We start from the raw sequence: 18,469 nt of genomic DNA on the forward strand, positions 1-18,469 counted from the left end.
TTAAAGGCGTGTGCTACCACGCCTGGCTCTTAATCCATTTGTAAACATTTCATTTATTTATATATTTATTTGTGTGTGAGAGAGAGAGAATGGGTGCTCCAGGGCCGCCAGCCACTGCAAATGAACTCCAGATGCATGCATATTTATGTCTTACATGGGTACTGGGGAATTGAACCTGTGTCCTTAACTGCTAAGCCATCTCTCTAGCGCCCCCCCCCCCATTTTTTTGCCTACTGATTTAAATTAAGGTCTCTTGCTTAATCATGGGTAGGAGGTTATTTAATGGAGAATGGGTAATCCTTAAGTGGCTATACCACATGAATTCCCTTCTCCAGCAATCATCAATTTCCACTATTTGCTCTAGGAGATGTAAGGTCTTGCAGACCCCTCTCTCATTTGTGATGAAATACTGACAGGCTTGGTCATGTCGTGTGCTGGGATCCCCATCCGCTTGAGTTCTTGAGCAGCCAGAGACAGCATTCCACAGCCTTACTTCCATCCTCCTGCTCTACTGTGAGCCTGAGCCTTGGAGGTTGTGATTACATGTTATCACTGTCAGCTTCACATTTCTGGGATGAACCTCCAAACCAGACATAGCTAAAAGAGGAATGGAATTTATTTCAGGCTTACAGATCCAGGGGAAGTTTCATAATAGCAAAAAAGAGAAAACCCACCACCAAAAGCAAAACCTGGCAGCCTAGCAGGGAACGCAGGCAGAACTCATACTGCTCTCTGCATATATACCTTAGGCTGGAATTCCAGATCTGCCCCAAATATACCTTAGGGCTGGACCCTCGGATCCTCCCCTGTGACACCGCCTCCAAGATATAAATTTGAATGAAACTCCTGAATCTATTGAGGGACATCCATTCAAACTACCATTGATGTCATGTTTAGTGTTGAGTACCAACTCGCCGCCTGTTCTTAGTAACTTTGCTGTCTATGTATATCGATAATACCTCTACCTTTTGCATCAAGGAACTTACGTGTTTGAGGCTGTGAGCAGTACCAATCTACGGGAGCAAACAGATAATTAGAAAGTAGTTTGTGTAAGTTTCAGGAATGACCAAGACCATGGAGAACACTGAGACAAAGAAGGAAGTTTGTATGGGGGGGGGGACACGAGCTCCCAGGACTGACTGTCAAGAGTAAAGCAGTCAGCTTGGGGTTACAGATAGTGAGCTTTATAGGCTCTTCAGTTGGGGGAAGGTGAGGAAGGGGAAGGGAAGGAATTTCTTTGTTGGGGCAGTAAATCTCTGTTCTTTTTTTTATTTTTAAAAATCTATTTATTTTATTTATTTGATAGAGAGAAAGAGGAGAGAGAGAAAACGGGCACACCAAGGCCTCCAGCCACTGCAGACAAACTCCACATGCATGCGCCACCTTGTGCATCTGGCTAACGTGGGTCCTGGGGAATCAAACCTGTGTCCTTTGGCTTTGCAGGCAAATGCCTTAACTGCTAAGCCATCCTTCCAGCCCTTAATCTCTGTTCTTTTTTTTTTTGTTTGTTTGTTTTTCGAGGTAGGGTCTCACTCTGGCTCAAGCTGACCTGGAATTCACTATGTAGTCTCAGGGTGGCCTCGAACTCACGGCGATCCTCCTACCTCTGCCTCCCGAGTGCTGGGATTAAAGGCGTGCGCCACCACGCCCGGCTTTAATCTCTGTTCTTTACATTAGCCATAGGGTGAGACCAGAAATGACCCAGTGAGAGATGGGGGCATTGTTAATGGCTGGGCAAGTTCTTGAGGAATGTGGACAACCCACTTTCTTATCTCTGTCGCGCTCCTGCTATAACTTCATTTTGTCCTGACCTAACAGTTTGGAGCTGGGTGTGGTGGCACAAGCCTTTAATCCCAGCACTGGTGAGGCATAGGTAGGAGGATCACCATGCGTTCAAGGCCACCCTGAGACTACATAGTGAATTTCTAGTTAGCCTGGGCTAGAGTGAAACACTACCTTGAAAAACAACAACAACAAAAACAAACAAAAAAAGTAATTTGTCATGTTGTCCAGTTCACATATCTACAGTATTGGGTTACTCTTTAGGGTTTTTTGAGGTAGGGTCTCATTCTAGCCCAGGCTGACCTGATACTCACCACATAGTCTCAGGGTGGCCTCAAACTCATGATGATCCTCCCACCTCTGCCTCCGCAGTGCTAGGATTAAAGGCATGTGTTACCATGCCCAACAGTCATAGACTTTTAACCAGATTTGCAGTATCAGACATTATTTCCCTCCCCTAGAGCAGGCCTCAAATCCAATCAGAAGGTAGTTGGTTACTCCTGTAACATCATATCACTATTACACCAGTGGCAGGTCAGTTGTGGAATATATAGTGTTCACAATTGAAAAGGACTGTAGATGGCATTTCTCCCCCAGTAGCTTGTATAGCTCCTTCTAGTCTGAAGAAAGCTAGTTGACCAATAAGCTTCTAGTTCAGTTCCAGCTTATTGTTAGCAAGAGGAATTTACCATCTGGTTTTGGAGGGCATCCAGGAGCAATGGCAAGAGCCAGTATTGCTTTAGGGGTATCGGTGGCCTCCCTGACCAACACTGAGCTATAGTTAAAAAAAAAAAAAAAAAAAAGAGTAGGGCTGGGGAGATTGCTCAGTGTTAAGCACTTGCCTGCAGAACCTAATGACCGGAGTTCTATTCCCCCAGTACTCCTGTAAAGCCAGATGCACAAAGTGGCACATGTGTCTGGAGTTTGCAGTGGCTGGAGGCCTGATCATGCCCACTGTCTCTCGCTCCCCATCACTGCCTGCAAATAAAATATTTTAAAATTTCATTTGTTTACTTATTTGCAAGCAGAGAGAGATATGGACAAGAGAGTCAGAGAGAGAATGGGCACAACAGGGCCTTGAGCCACTGCAAATGAACTCCAGGCACATGTGCCACATTGTGCATCTGGCTTATGTGGGTACTGGGGAATTGATCCTGGGTCCTTAGGCTTCACAGTGCTTTAACAGCTAAGCCATCTCTCCAGCCCAAATAAAATATTTTTAAAAAAACCTGCAGAGGGCTAGAGAGCTGATAGAGTGGATTAGGTGTTTGCCTGAAAAACATAAAGGCCCAGATTCTATTCCCCAGGATCCACATGAGGCTGGATGCACAAAGTGGCATACATGTGGACTTGATTTACAGCAGCAAGAGGCCCTGCTGTGCTCACTCTCTCCTTGCAAATAAATAAATAAAATATTAAAAAAAATAGTAGAGAAGTCAGATTTTGTTCAGTTCTGCTACTGAGTGCTTATGACAAAATCCTAGATACACATCAAATTTGGCAATATATTTTTGCATATGATACCTTTTCAAATTATGGTCTTTGGGGAAAACTTATACAAACTCCCTACAAATTAAACAAAGTTCCTTACAATTTACCTCAACAAAAAAGTAGTCATCTTCCTAGTTTTCATTAAGCAATTTTCCATCATCCATAATCTTGGGGGGAGGGTGTTGTATTTCCTTATGATATATGTTTATTAGAAGTCATGCTAAGCTTGAAAAAAGCATTTTAAAAAATGATAAGGGCGAGGTGTGGTGATGCATGCCTTTAATTTCAGCACTCGGGAGGCAGAGGTAGGAGGATCGCTGTGAATTCAAGGGCACCCTGAGACTACATAGTGAATTCCAGTCTAGCCTGGGCTAGAGCGAGACCCTACCTCAAAAAACCAAAAATAAATAAGTAAATAAATAAAATTCAAATCAAGGCTGGGTGTTGTGGCACACACCTTTAATCCCAGCACTTGGAAGGTAGAAGTAGGAAGATCACTGTGAGCTCAAGGCCACCCTGATACTACATAGTGAATTACAGGTCAGCCTGAGCTAGAGTGAGACCCTATCTTGAAACAACAACAAAAAATGATAAGGGTCTGTTCTTACTTGTAGTATGAAAATAAATTGACAGGAAACTGAAAGCAACATTGCAGCTGCCAATGCATTAAAAAAAAAATGTGGCAGCCTATGTGTGAGACATGCTGAGGTGCACTTACCTGTTGTCTGAATAATATTGAATGCCTGTCATTTGTAGTGGCAGGTTAAAATATTCGTAATCACTGTTACGTTTGCCAAGTTGCCATGCCCACATGTAATGTGTGATGGTACCAGTACAACTGTGTGAACTTGGAAGGCCACACACTGGAAGCTTCTCAGCACTGTAACACTGAAGCCATACACGCCTACAAGTAGCAAGAGAACACACATGCATTTATTTTGCAGGCCACTGGGACATACACGTCACCTATGGTATTCATTCTTGAGAACTGTGCACTTGAGTTCCAGAGGAAGGTCACGAAAACCCCTCATAATATTTTAAATGAGTTTATGATTTTGTGTTGGGCCGCATCCCTAGGTGTCAAATGGTAAGTGTGTGGTGTTCTTTCCTCAGCCTATGCAGAGTGCAGACTTCTGTGGGTTGGCTGCATGGCCCTGCTCTCCGGGTGCAGTGCTCCTCCCTTGGTGGCGCATACAGGAAGGAGGCACATTCTGCTGCTGCTACTTTTGTAGCCGTAAGTTTTGCCACGGCGACATCAAGGTTTCTCCCTGTATCTGCAGTCTTCTCAGTTAGGCGATGATGATTTCAGGATGGTCAGAGAAAGGATCATCGTAGGGGCATAAGAAGCTCCATGTGCAAGGGTCGTTAGAACACGTTAAGGCCGCATCTCTTACTTGCTGGGGATTACAGCGCCTCAGTTTCCAGGCATGGTGCCAGTGCCTGCACTGTCAGAGAGGGCTGCTGGGCATGGCTGCATCATCTGAGCACTGGTCAAAGGCACCCAAAAGGCGGGACTAGGGCTTGCCTGGAGTTTCATCTCCCCAGAGGAAGGGGTGCCACTCTGCAGGTTTGTGTTAGAAGGTGCGCTTACAGTGTTTTTTCTAGTATGCCTGTCAGCTAAGGTATCTGCTTAATATTGTTTTAAATTTGCATGGATAGTTTTTAAAAGGAATATAAGGCTGGATGGCTCAGTAGTTAAGGCACTTGCCTGCAAAGCCTAATGACCCAAATTTGCTCCCCTAGCACCCACATAAAGCCAGATGCACATGCATCTGGAGTTTGTTTACAGTGGCTAAAGGCCCTGGCTCACCCATTCTCTCTCTCTATCTGCCTCTTGCTCTCTTTCAAATAAATAAATAAACAAACTTTTAAAAATGAAATATAACTGATAAAAGAAGTTTCTTTGGCCCTGAATCAAAGCCGGCAGTTTGTTGAAGCTGTTGGTTTTAATCAGGAGCCTAAAGAAAAGTCTTTTTGTGGTCTTTTAAAAAAAATATTTTAGAGCCGGGCGTGGTGGCGCACGCCTTTAATCCCAGCACTCGGGAGGCAGAGGTAGGAGGATTGCCATGAGTTCAAGGCCACCCAGAGATGACAGAGTTAATTCCAGGTCAGCCTGGACCAGAGTGAGACCCTACCTCGAAAAACCAAAAAAAAAAAAAAAAATTTTAGGGCTGGAGAGATGGCTTAGCGGTTAAGTGCTTGCCTGTGAAGCCTAAGGACCCCGGTTCGAGGCTTGGTTCCCCAGGTCCCACGTTAGCCAGATGCACAAGGGGGCGCACGCATCTGGAGTTCGTTTGCAGTGGCTGGAAGCCCTGGCGCGCCCATTCTCTCTCTCTCCCTCTATCTGTCTTTCTCTCTGTGTCTGTCGCTCTCAAATAAATAATAAATAAAAAATGACCAAAAAAAAATTTAAAAAAAATTTATTTATTTAATTAATTATTTTGACAGACACACACAGAGAGAAAATTGGCATGGTAGGGCCTCCAGCCACTGCAAACGAATTCCAGATGCATGTGCCACCTTGTGCATCTGGCTCATGTGGGTCCTGGGGAATCAAACCTGAGTCCTTTGGCTTTGCAGGCAAAATCCTTAACTGCTAAGCCATCCCTCCAACCCTCTGTGGTTTTTTTACCATCTCAGAAATGTGGAAATGTAATGGTAAATTAATTAGAAAGAAACATTTGGCTAGGAGGAAAAAAAGTTTCTGCCTACAGCCCCTTGGGCCACATTCTATTAATTATAGTAATGCTAACTATAGTTACAGATGAATTCCCCAAATAACCACTTAAGACAGTAATTTGATTTCTCTAGTGTCTCAGTCCTCTCTGATTTGGAGCCATCAGAGGAGTTATTGGAGGTTGTTAGAGCCACAGGTTAGTGGCTTTTTTTTTTTTTTAATTTATTTTTATTTGAGAGCGACAGACACAGAGAGAAAGACAGATAGAGGGAGAGAGAGAGAATGGGCACCCAGGGCTTCCAGCCTCTGCAAACGAACTCCAGACGCTTGTGCCCCCTTGTGCATCTGGCTAACGTGAGACCTGGGGAACCAAGCCTCGAACCGGGGTCCTTAGGCTTCACAGGCAAGCGCTTAACCGCTAAGCCATCTCTCCAGCCCTTTTTTTTTTTTTTTAATGGACAGCCTGACCCATTTATATTTATTTTACAGGAACTAACTCATATGATATTACTTTTTTGTGTATTTTTTTTGTTTTGTTTTGTTTTCAAGGTAAGGTCTCACTCTAGCCCAGGCTGACCTAGAATTCACTATATAGTCTTAGGGTGGACTCGAACTCACAGTGATCCTACTACTTTTCCTCCCTAGTACTGGGATTAAAAGTGTGCTCCACCACACCCAGCTGATATTACTTCTAAAAAAACATTTTTTCTTTTTTATTTATTAGAGACTGAGAGAGAGAGAGAATGGGCGCACCAGGGCCTCTAGCCACTGCAAACAAACTCCAGACATATGTGCCCCCTTGTGCATCTGGCTTATGTGGGACCTGGAGAATCAAACCTGGGTTCTTAGGTTTCACAGGAAAACACCTTAATGGCTAAGCCATCTCTCCAGCCCTATAAAAACTATTGTTATTTTGTGTGTGTGGCATATGCACATGTGTGTGCAGATATGTCTGCCCCAAGTGCACAGATAGCAGAGACCTGAGGAGAATGTCAGTTATCCTGTTCTGCTGCTCTTCTGACTATTTCCTTGAAATAGAGTCTCTCGCTTAGTCAAGAAATACAGGTGCTTGAGATTGCCATCGGCTTCCGGTCAAGATGGCGACCGCCTAGCTGCACTACAAACAACGAGGGAAAAAAAGATAGATGCAGATCCTAAGAAGAGAGCTGCCCCAACATACCTCAGAAGGGGCCCAACTGAAACTAAGGACAACTGGCGAAATATGCAAGGGTGATGTTTTCCTGTGAACTGGATACCAGCACAAAGGGGAAGGAGATCAATGCAGAGAAAAATCAACTCCTACCAAATCAGAGAGCCAGAGCCTCAGAGGCCCCCAACACCTCAGCACTGAAGCAGACCAAAAATGAACCCAACATGGCTCAGGGAAATCTTGCGGAAGAGGGGGCGGAAAGAATGTCAGAGTTACATGTTGGGTCATGATTTTCAGAGACATTTATCATACTAATAACTGGGGGCTAACTCCACAATGCATGACCCATTTTCATTAACAAGGAGGGTCTAATGGGAGGGGGTAGATCACAGATGAGCCTAAATAATGGTACCAAACTGCCTGTATTTACTGAAAAGAAAACTAATAAATTAAATTAAAAAAAAAAAAAGAAATACAGGTGCTTGAGAGATGGGTTGGCAGTTAAAGGGCTTGCTTGCGAAGCCTGACAGCCTGGGTTCAATTCCCCAGTGCCCATTTAAAGCCAGATCCACAAAGTGGTACATGCATCTGGAGTTAGTTCACAGTAGCAAGAGGCCCTGGCACGCCATACACTCTGCCTCTGTCTCTTTTTATCTCAAATAAATAAAAAAATAGGGTTGGAGAAATGGCTTAGCAGTTAAGCGCTTGCCTGTGAAGCCTAAGGACCCCCATTCAAGGCTCTATTTCCCAGGACCCACAAAAGCCAGATGCACAAGGTGGTGCATGCATCTGGAGTTCACTTACAGTGGCTGGATGCCCTGGTGTGCCTGTTCTCTCTGTCTTTCTCCCTCTTTCTCTTTCTGTCTGTCTGTCGCTCTCAAATAAATAAAAGTAAAACAAAAATACAATCTTTATTGAGAATAATTTAAAAAATAAGTAGTTCTTTAAGCTTTCAAAGTCAAAGCAAAATATTTATGAATTGTAAATTATCTAATCACTTTTTTTTTTTTTTTTTTTGAGGTAGGGTCTCACTCTAGCCCAGGCTGACTTGGAATTCACTATGGAGTTTCAGGGTGGCCTTGAACTCACGGCAATCCTCCTACCTCTGCCTCCCGAGTGCTGGGATTAAAGGTGTGCGCCACCACGCCCGGCCATCTAATCACTTTTGAAAGGGGTCTTTAATCTTTATTCAGCATATAAACTATGCTAATAAATTTTTAATTTTTTTTGTAATTTTTTTTAAGTGTGTGTGTGTTAGAGAGAGAGAGAGAGAGAGGGAGGGAGGGAATGAGAATTGGCGCACCAGGGCCTCCAGCCACTGAGTCAAGCTCCAGACATGTGTGCCATTGTGTGCTCATGTGTGACTTTGCGTGCTTGGGTTATCTTGCATATCTGGCTTATGTGGGATCTGGAGAGTCAAATGTGGATCTTTAGGCTTTGGAGGAAAATGCCCTAACCACTAAGCCATCTCCCCAGCCCTTTAATGTTTTAAAATTGTGTCTATTGGATTGGGAAGATGATTAGGTAGGTAAAGTGCTTGCTGTGTAAACAGCATGAGGACCTGAGTTTAGATCCCCAGAACTCACTCATAAAATGCCAGCCACGGTAGTTCACGCCTGTAATCTCAGCACCAGGAAAGCAGAAATAGAAACCCTGGGGCTTGTTGGCTAGTCTAGCTGAGTCAGTGAGCTCTAGATTCAGCCAGAGACCCTGTCTCAAAAGAATAAAGTGGAGGAGAGCATCAACCTCTCTGGCCTCCAATGTGTGCACATATGTGCATATTCATATGACTTCCACATGTGCACACACATGTGCGCTAACATTCATATGATCTCCACATGTGTGAACACACATTCATACAGTCTCCACATCTACACACATGTGTACAAATAATCATAGCCTCCACATGTGCACAAACATATGGTTTCCACATGTGCACACATATGAACACACACATGCACAACCGGTCATACAATACACATCTGATTACATGTGCAAAAAGTTGTGTTTATTAATAAGTTTTGGTTCTTGCTAAATTTACAAGACCTTTTTTTTTTTTTGTTTCTATTTTTGTATTTGGTTTTGTTTTTGTTTTTTCGAGATAGGGTCTTGCTTTAACCCAGGCTGACCTGGAATTCACTATGTCTCAGAGTGGCCTTGAACTCATGGCAATCCTATCTCTGCCTCTGGAGTGCTGGGATTAAAAGTGTGTACCACCAGCCCAGCTTTTTTTTTTTAAATTTTAATTTGTGTGTGTGTGTGTGTGTGTGTGTGTGAGAGAGAGAGAGAGAGAGAGAGAGAGGGGGGGGGGGGGGGGAGGGAGGGAGGGAGGGAGGGAGGGAGGGAGGGAGGGGGGGAGGGAGAAAGAAAGAAAGATAAAGGGCACACCAGGGCCTCTAGCCACTGCACACGAACTCCAGATGCATACATCACCTTGTGCATCTGGCATACATGGGTACTGGGGAATTGAACCTGGGTCCTTAGACTTTGTAGGCAAGTACCTTAACTGCTAAGCCATCTTTCCAGCCCATGTTTTTGTTTTTCTAAGGTAGGGTCTTGCTCTAGCCTAGGCTGACCTGGCATTCATTATGTAGTCTCAGGCTGGTCTCAAAATACAGTGATCCTTCCATCCCTGCCTCCCAACACACCTGGCATAAGATCAGTTTTTAAGTCTTTCAATTTAATAAGTATTTTAATTAACAGTGATTCTTAGGTCCTTTTATTCCAAAACATACATTCTCTTTTTCACATGTGTATCTGTATATTAACACAATTTATAATCATAAATTAATACTTAGTTATGCATTTTATATCAGAAGCACAAAGTTTATAACTCCATATGGTCCAAGTTTTAGTTTTACTTATTTATGAGAGAGAGAGAGAGAATATGGATGGGTGTGCCAGGGCCTGTAGCCACTGTAAACAAACTCCAGACATATACTCCACCTTGTACATCTATCTGGCTTACATGAGTTCTGGGGAGTTGAACCTAAGTCCTTAGGTTTTGCAGGCAAGTGCCTTAACTACTAAGCCATCTCTTTAGCTCCAGTTTTTAAAAACTTTAAAAATATAATTCCAGGGCTTAGTGGTTAAACGCTTGCCTATGAAGCCTAAGGACCCCGGTTCAAGGCTCAGTTCTCCAGGACCCACGTTAGCCAGATGCACAAGGGGGTGCATGCATCTGGAGTTCGTTTGCAGTGGCTGGAGGCCCTGGCGCACCCATTCTCTCTCTCTCTCTCTCTCTCTCTCTGTATCTGCTTATTTCTCTCTCTGTCACTCTCAAATAAATAAAAATGAACAAAAAAATTAAAAAAATATAATTCCAGCCAAGCATGATGGCGCACACCTTTAGTCCCAGCACTCTGGAGTGGTTAAGGCACTTGCCTTCAAAGCCAAATGACGCAGGTTTGATTCCCTAGTACCCACATAAAGCAAGATGCACAAGGTGGTGCATGTGTCTGAAGTTTGTTTGTAGTGGCTAGAGGCCCTAGTGGGCCCATTCATTCTATCTGCTCCGCCCATCCCCGGATTAAAAAATAAATAAACAATTAAAAAAGAATACAATTCCAGGATTAGGAAGATGAAAGGTGGTTGGTTGTAAAGCTTGCTGGCCCAGGTTCAATTCTCCAATACCCACATAAAGCCAGATGCAGAGTGGCTCATGCATCTGTGATCCCAAGTGCCCCTGTGACAATGGGAGGTAGAGCCAGGAGAATCCAGAATACATGGGCCAGCTTCTGTGATGTTTGTTTGTAGTCTGGCAGTTTGCTTGTTGTGGCAAGAAACCCTGTCTCAAAGAAGTTAGAGCAGGGTTGGAGGGATGGCTTAGCGGTTAAGGTGCTTGCCTGCAAAGCCAAAGGACCCAGGTTCAATTGCCCAGTACCCATGTGAGCCAGATGCACAAGGTGGCACATTGCATCTGGAGTTCATTTGCAGAGGCTGGAGCCCTGGTGTGCCCATTCTCTCCCTCTCTCTCTGCCATTTCTCTCTGTCAAATAAATAAATCAATAAAATATTTAAAAAGAAAAAAGTTGGAACATAGGAATGTTAAAGTTGTCCTCTTATCTCTACATAGCCCTTATCCAAACATGTACGAGTAAGTATTATTTTATGTGTGTTTATAGTATTTGTGGTCTGGTCAGTGTATTAGGTATGCACATGTATGTGCAGGTGTGCTCACAGCCCTATGTAGACTAGAGGAGAACTTGTAGTGTCTTTTCTCTGTTGTTCATCCGCATATTTCCTTAAGTCAGAGTATATCTCTGCAAGTGGAGCTATGGTTTATACCAAGCCCCAGCAGTTCTCCAGTCTACCCTTCCCATAAAAGTGGGCTTACAGACATGCATGGCCATGCCCAGCTATTAATATGGGGCCTGAGGAGTTAAACTCAGGTGGTCTCAGGCCATAGTCAGGCCCTCATGCTTATGGCAAATGGTGTTACCTGCTGAGCCGTCTCCCTAGCCATATGTGTGTGTGTATGTATCTCTCTCTCTCTACCTACCTACCTACCTACCTATCTATCTATCTAGTCTATCTAAAGTGACATGAATTTTCTTCTGGTTGTTTGAGGGAGGGAGTGATACTGAGGATTGAGCCCAAGGCCTTGCACACACTGGACAAGCACTGCACTACTGACCCACACCCATTGCCCCTACATTAATGTTTTATTCTAAATAGTGGGATTTTTTTTTTTTTTTTTGAGGTAGGGTCTTTCTCTAGCCCAGGCTGACCTGGAATTCACTATGTAGTCTTAGGGTAGCCTTGAACTCACAAGGATCCTCCTACCTCTGCCTCCCGAGTGCTGGGATTAAAGGCATGCACCACCATGACCGGCTAGTAGTGGGATTTTTTTTCAGTTAACTTTTAGGATTGCCTTATCAAGTTGCTGAGTTGTTGTTTTTTTGCCCATGTGCATGGTATGTGCACGTGTCTGTATATGTGTTCATGTGGAGGCCAGAGGTTGATGTCTGATTTTCCTCTTCAGTCAATTTCCTCTGTGCCCAGGGTGCACAGATTTAGCTAGTCTAGCCAATTTGTCCTGCCTTCCAAGCTCTGGAATTACAGACAGGCCACAATGCCCACCCAGCATTTACATGGGTGCTAGGTATCTGAGTCCAGCCTTCACACTCGCACAGCAGTTCTTTTATCCACTGTGCCATCTCCCTGGCTGTAATTTGTGGAGGATTTTGCTGTTTGTTTAGAGACAAGCACTTTCAGTTAACAGAGCTGTCAGGCACAAAAATAGATTCTTACCCATGGCTTCAGATATTAGCCCCCTTTGCCCTGGTTGAACATATTCTTAAGCATATTTGAGTACATCCAGGAAGAATCTGCATGTGGTAAATTTTCTCAACCCTTCAGGGAGTGGGGAGATAGCTCAGTTGGTAAAGTGCTTGCCTGGTAAGCATGAGGCCCTCCGTTTGATCCCCTAAGCATGTGAGCATGTCTATTCACACACAGTGCACGCCCCACATGGACATGCACAGACTATTTTTCTCAGCCTTCATCTTAAGGATATTTATATTTTGCTCTCACTCTGTATTGTTAGTTTGTCTGAGTACAGATTTCTAAGTTTAAAAGCTTCTAAATCCATCTGTATCATTTAAAACTTGAGTAAAGAGAGTCTTATAATGCCACGTATCTAGATTCAAGTTATGTTATACTTAAACTTTGTTACCCCTGAGAGGAGCAGGAGTGCTAGACCCCACACCTCTCCTCATTCAGATGTCCATTCCACTTGATTAATTTTCCTTCCTTTGTACTTAAAATGTCCAAATATTTTCCCTCCTAACTCCAAAGACCTTTGACTTAGAAAAATGCTGCCTGCTTTTCTTACATATTCTGTATTTTAAAGCCATATCTTTTTTTTTAAATTAAAAAAAATTTATTTATTTGAGAGCAACAGACAGAGGGAGAAAGAGGAAGAGAGAGGAAGAGAGAGGATGGGCGCACCAGGGCTTCCAGCCACTGCAAACGAACTCCAGACACCTGCACCCCCTTGTGCATCTGTCTAACGTGGGTCCTGGGAAATCGAGCCTCGAACCAAGGTTGTTAGGCTTCACAGGCAAGCACTTAACCGCTAAGCCATCTCTCCAGCCCTGTTTTTTTAAATTATTTATTTGAGAGAGAGAAAGAAGCAGAAAGAGGCAGATAGAGAATGGGCACTCCAGGGCCTCCAGCTGCTGCATACAAACTCCAGATGCATGTCCCACCTTGTGCATCTGGCTTATGTGGGTACTGGGGAATTGAACCTGGGTCCTTTGGCTTCACAAGTGCCTAAACCACTAAGCCATCTCTCTAGGCCCACATCTACCCCCGCCCCCTCAGGTAAGGTCTCCCTCTAGCCCAGGCTGACTTGGAACTCACAATGATCCTCCTACCTCTGCCTCCCGGAGTGCTGGGATTCAAAGTATGTGCCACCGCCACCGTGCCTGGCTTCCCATATCTTTCTTGATAGTAAAACAAATGGGATTTAACCGATTATCTGTCTTGAGTTTTTCTAACTTAAAAAGTAATTCACCTGAAACAATAGGAACAGTTAAAAACATACAAAGTACTTACATGAGTAGGGACTTTTTACAGTGGTAGACACATAATCTGGAATCCAGTATACTAAATGGCAAAACATTGGAAATAACAGGAACAAAGTTGCTGGTAACACATGGGAAAATATGCAAGTAAAGTGGAAGAATGTACCTTACTCAAGCCATTTTTGTAAGGGACGTTTTGCCAGTCACTCTAATCAACATGTGGTGAAACTATAACAAACGTTAGAAGTTTAAAAACTGTTTGGAATTTTTGACTTAAGTTTTCCTGATAACTGTACTTATCTTTAAAAAAATAAGTATGGAATACATTGCACCATGAGAAATGGCACTGAGTGCTCAGCACACACCTGTCACACGCCCCAGGGCTCAGGGAACATTGTAGACGACCTGGTAGAAAGAATGTAACAGCCAAAGGCTGGAAGGAGTGCTTTGGAACACTTTTAGACAGTACTGTCAGCTGCTGTCATGGATGATGGAGGAGAGCAAAACAAAAACAAAAACCCATCAAAATAGGTGAAGGACTAGTTGGAAAGAAGTTCAGTGGAAGGGGATGTGGATAGGGGAGGATGGACAAAAGAAAGTAATAGAGGATTATGATAAAAATACATCATGTACAGCCAGGTGCGGTGGTGCACGCCTTTAATCCCAGCACATGGGAGGCAGAGGTAGGATTGCTTTGAGTTGGAGGCTGCCATGAGAGTACATAGTGAATTCCAGGTTAGCCTGGACTAGAGCAAGACCCTTCCTCAAAAAATCACACCAAAAAATACATTATATGTAAAAATACATGTATGAAATATGTCAATAGAAAGTTAAAGATAATTGTAACATTGATTAAAAATACTGGCTCTTTGAAAGAATGCAATGATGTTATATAAATAACAATTACAATATTAGTAAATTTAAAGAAAAAGATTATCATCTTACTATATGTCCATAATACAGGTAGTAAAATTTAATACACACCACATAAACATTTAATTTTCATTATAATAAAAGTGATCCTTTCTTAAGATAATCAGGGAGAAGATGGCTGTGAGGCCGAGGCCACCCTGAGAACTACATAGTGAATTCCAGGTCAGCCTGGGCTAGAGCGAGACCCTATGAAAAACAAAACAAAGAGGGGACTGAATTTACAATATCTGTGATTACAATAGCTATGAGAATAATACATCTGAAACCAGTGGAACTCACTAGTCAATATTTTCTAAGAAGACTTCAGTAAAATAAGACCTTGCAGACAAAAGACACTTTAATCAAGCTAACTGAAGTGTTTGGGGCACATAATTAAGATTTTTATATTCTCTGTGTCTTTCCCATTTCTTTCCTCTCTCCCTTCTTGCCTCTCCCCTCTCCTCCCTTTCTCTGGCAGGGTCTCACTCTAGCCCAGGCTGACCTCAAACTCACAGTGATTCTTATACCTCAGGCTCCCAGTGCTGGAATTAAAGGTTTGTGCCACCACACTCGGCTCAAGATTTGGGTGTTTACTCCTTGGAATACTATAGCATTTCTAACCAAGTATTAAGTTGGAGTGGCATGGTTTACGGGAAAAGCAAAGGAACTCAACTCAATACAAATGTCTAAAAGGATATTTTTTTTTTTGTAACTTTTATCTATCTAAGGTTTATTTGTTTAGTTTTGGATTTGGTTTTTGAGGTAGGGCTTTGGGGGGAAAAAAAGATAATCAGTAATCTGAAAGCAGCTTAACAGAAAACTAAAAACATTCCCATAAAGGTCAGAAACAAAACAGCAGTGCTCATACAGAGCTGAATGGCATTGTTTCACACTAGCTAAAGTGTTAAGATCTTTTGAAAATAGTGTTTATCAAGGTGAGACAACATTAGCAGTATTTGTACGGATTATAATTCTCTTGCTGTAATAACCATGGAGATCAACCAGAAAAGCATCACAGTTATAGATTGAGTACTGTAATCAGCTTGGACTGTGTGTGTGTGTGTGTGTGTGTGTGTGTGTGAGAGAGAGAGAGAGAGAGAGAGAGAGAGGGAGGGAGGGAGGGAGGGAGGGAGAGAACGTGCACAGATATATGTGTGCATGTTTGCAGACATATATAACAATAGTTTGTGTTAGTAATCAAATAAATAATTTATTGAAAATTTACATTCAGGGGGTGGGGGAGGTGTAGTGGTAGAGCTTGGCATTCAGTCTCCAGCACTAAGGAAAAAAAACCAAAAAACAAGTAACAAATACCTGAACAAAATATATAAAACCTGGGAGAGAAATGAAAAAAATATGTGAGGTCTCTGTGATAAACTATGAATTCTGAGTCATAGATACCAAAAGATGAGATAGATGTCCTCTGTTATGTAGAGGAATTATCCTTCATATATAATTTGCATATATATATGTATGTGTATGTATGTATGTATATATATATATATATATATATATATATATATATATAATTTTATTATTGACACCTTCCATAATTATAAACAATAAACCTTGGTAATCTCTCTCCCCACTTTCCCCTTTGCAACTCCACTCTCCATCATATTCCTTCCCCCTCTCAATCAGTTTCTCTTTTATTTTGATGTCATTATCTTTTCCTCCTATTATGATAGTCTTGTGTAGGTAGTGTCAGGCGCTTTGAGGTCATGTATTCAGGCCATTTTGTGTATAGAAGAGCATATTGTAAGGAGTCCTACCTTACCTTTGGCTCTCACATTCTTTCTGCCACTTCTTCTGGAATGGACCCTGAGCCTTGGAAGTTGTGATAGAGATGTTTCAGGGCTGAGCATTCCTCTGTTGCTTTTTCTCAGGACTGTCACTTTTTCTCAGCACTGTGATGCCTTCTGATTCATCCCAAGGTGACCACCATCTGAAAAGAAAAGCTTCTTCAACCAAAAGTGAGAGTAGCATTAACATACGAGTATGAACATTAAGAGAAGCTTACCATATTATTTGTTTTTAACATCAGAGGATATAGCTCAGAGGTAGAATACATGTTAATTGTCCCCACTGCACTCTCAGAAATAATTGCTGGATTTGGGTATCCAATTTAATGTTTTTTTTTTTTTTTTTGTTTGTTTTTTGTAGTTACCATGGCTAGATGAATTGAGAAATGTTTATAATGATTTTTAAAAATAGGTTATTGAGGGCTGGAGAGATGGCTTAGCAGTTAAGGTGCATGCCTGTGAAGCCTAAGGATCCAGGTTCGATTCTCCAGCTCCCACGTAAGCCAGATGCACATGGTGGCACATGCGTATGGAGTTCGTTTGCAGTGGCTAGAGGTCCTGGTGCACCCATTCTCTCTATCTTTCTCCCTCTCTCTCTGTCTGAAATAAATAAATAAGTAGAAAACTCTTAAAATAGTTTATTTATTTGAGAGAAAGAGAGATTAATTATGGGTGTGCCAGGGCCTCCTGCCACTGCAAATGGACTCCAGACGCTTGTGCCACCTTGTGCATCTGGCTTATGTGGGTACTAGGGAATTGAGTCTGGGTCCTTAGGCTTTGTTAGGCAAGCGCTTCAACCCCTAAGCCATTTCTCCAGTCCTATATATATAATTTTAACATTTTATTTTCCTTTCTTTCTCTTCTTCCTCCCTCCCTTCTCCCTCCCTCCCTCCCTCCCTTTCTTCCTTCCTTCCTTTCTGAGAGAGAGTGGGTGCACTAGGGCCTCGAGCCACTGTAAATGAACTCCAGATGCATGTGCCACTATGTGCATCTGGCATATGTGGGTCCTGGGTTATTGAACCTGGGTCCTTGAGGCTTTGCAGGCAAGTGCTTTAGCCGCTGCTGGGATTAAAGGCATACGTTACCATGCTTAGCTCCCTGAATATTTTTAATCTGTTGAGTTGCTGTACTTTAAAAAGTTTGCCTACAGGGCTGGAGAAATGGCCCATTGGTTAATGACCTTGCCTGCAAAACCCAACAACCAGAGTTTGACTCCCCAGTACCCATGTAAAACCAGATGCACAGGTTGACACATGCATTTTGAGTTTGCTTACAGCAGCTGGAGACCCTGGCACATCCATTTTCTCTCCACTTGCAAATATATATATATATATATATATATATATATATATATATATATATATATATATATATATATATATTTAAATTTGTCCATGGCTGGGCGTGGTGGCTTAGGCCTTTAATCCCAGCACTTGAAGTGCTGAGGTAGGAGGATTGCTGTGAGTTTGAGGCCAGCCTGAGACGACATAGTGAATTACAGGTCAGCCTGGGCTACAGCAAGACCCTACTGGGAAAAACCAAAAACAAACAACAACAACAAACAACAAAAAAAAGTTTGTCTATGACTCTCATCAGAGCAGAGCAACTCACTAGCACCGCAGAAGGCAGCAGGAAAACCCTGAGTATTTGGAGGCCCTATGGATCCTTGTGAGCTTTGCTGTGACCACATGCTTATGCCTGGACTCCATATTGCAGCCAGCTCTGCCTCTTGCCCTCTCCTATATCCCATAGTTCACCACCTTCCATTTACCCTCCTGTGAATGCCAAGCACTTGTGTGTCTTTGTCTTTTCAAAGCTCCTAACTCTGAGGCCTTCTCAGAAGGGCTGTGGTGAACTGATAGTAGCTGTCACTCATATTTCCAGGAAATTCTGAATTCTCATGGAAAAATAGATTCAAGATATTGGTCAAAATTTTAAAATCAGGATTTAAACTGGGCATGGTGCACATGGATTTAATCCCAGCACTCAGGAGGCAGAGATAGTAGGATTGCTGTGGGTTACAGGCCCGCCTGGGACTATAGAGTGAGTTCCAGGTAGCCTGGGCTAGTGTGAGACCCTACCTTGAAAGAACCATAAAAAAAAATTAGGGTTTAAATTTTAAATA

The 18,469-nt window shown here is 42.8% G+C and overlaps 1 protein-coding gene and 1 pseudogene across 4 annotated transcripts in view; both read left to right on the top strand.

Moving 5' to 3' along the window:
* Positions 1–18,469, top strand: part of Specc1 (sperm antigen with calponin homology and coiled-coil domains 1) — a 310,970-nt gene that overhangs the window by 120,886 nt on the left and 171,615 nt on the right. The window lies entirely within an intron of this gene.
* LOC123453924 lies at positions 5,177–5,272 on the top strand (annotated as a pseudogene).

Source organism: Jaculus jaculus, chromosome 12 (genome assembly GCF_020740685.1).
Source record: "Jaculus jaculus isolate mJacJac1 chromosome 12, mJacJac1.mat.Y.cur, whole genome shotgun sequence".
In the NCBI taxonomy this organism is placed as follows: Eukaryota; Metazoa; Chordata; class Mammalia; order Rodentia; family Dipodidae; genus Jaculus; species Jaculus jaculus.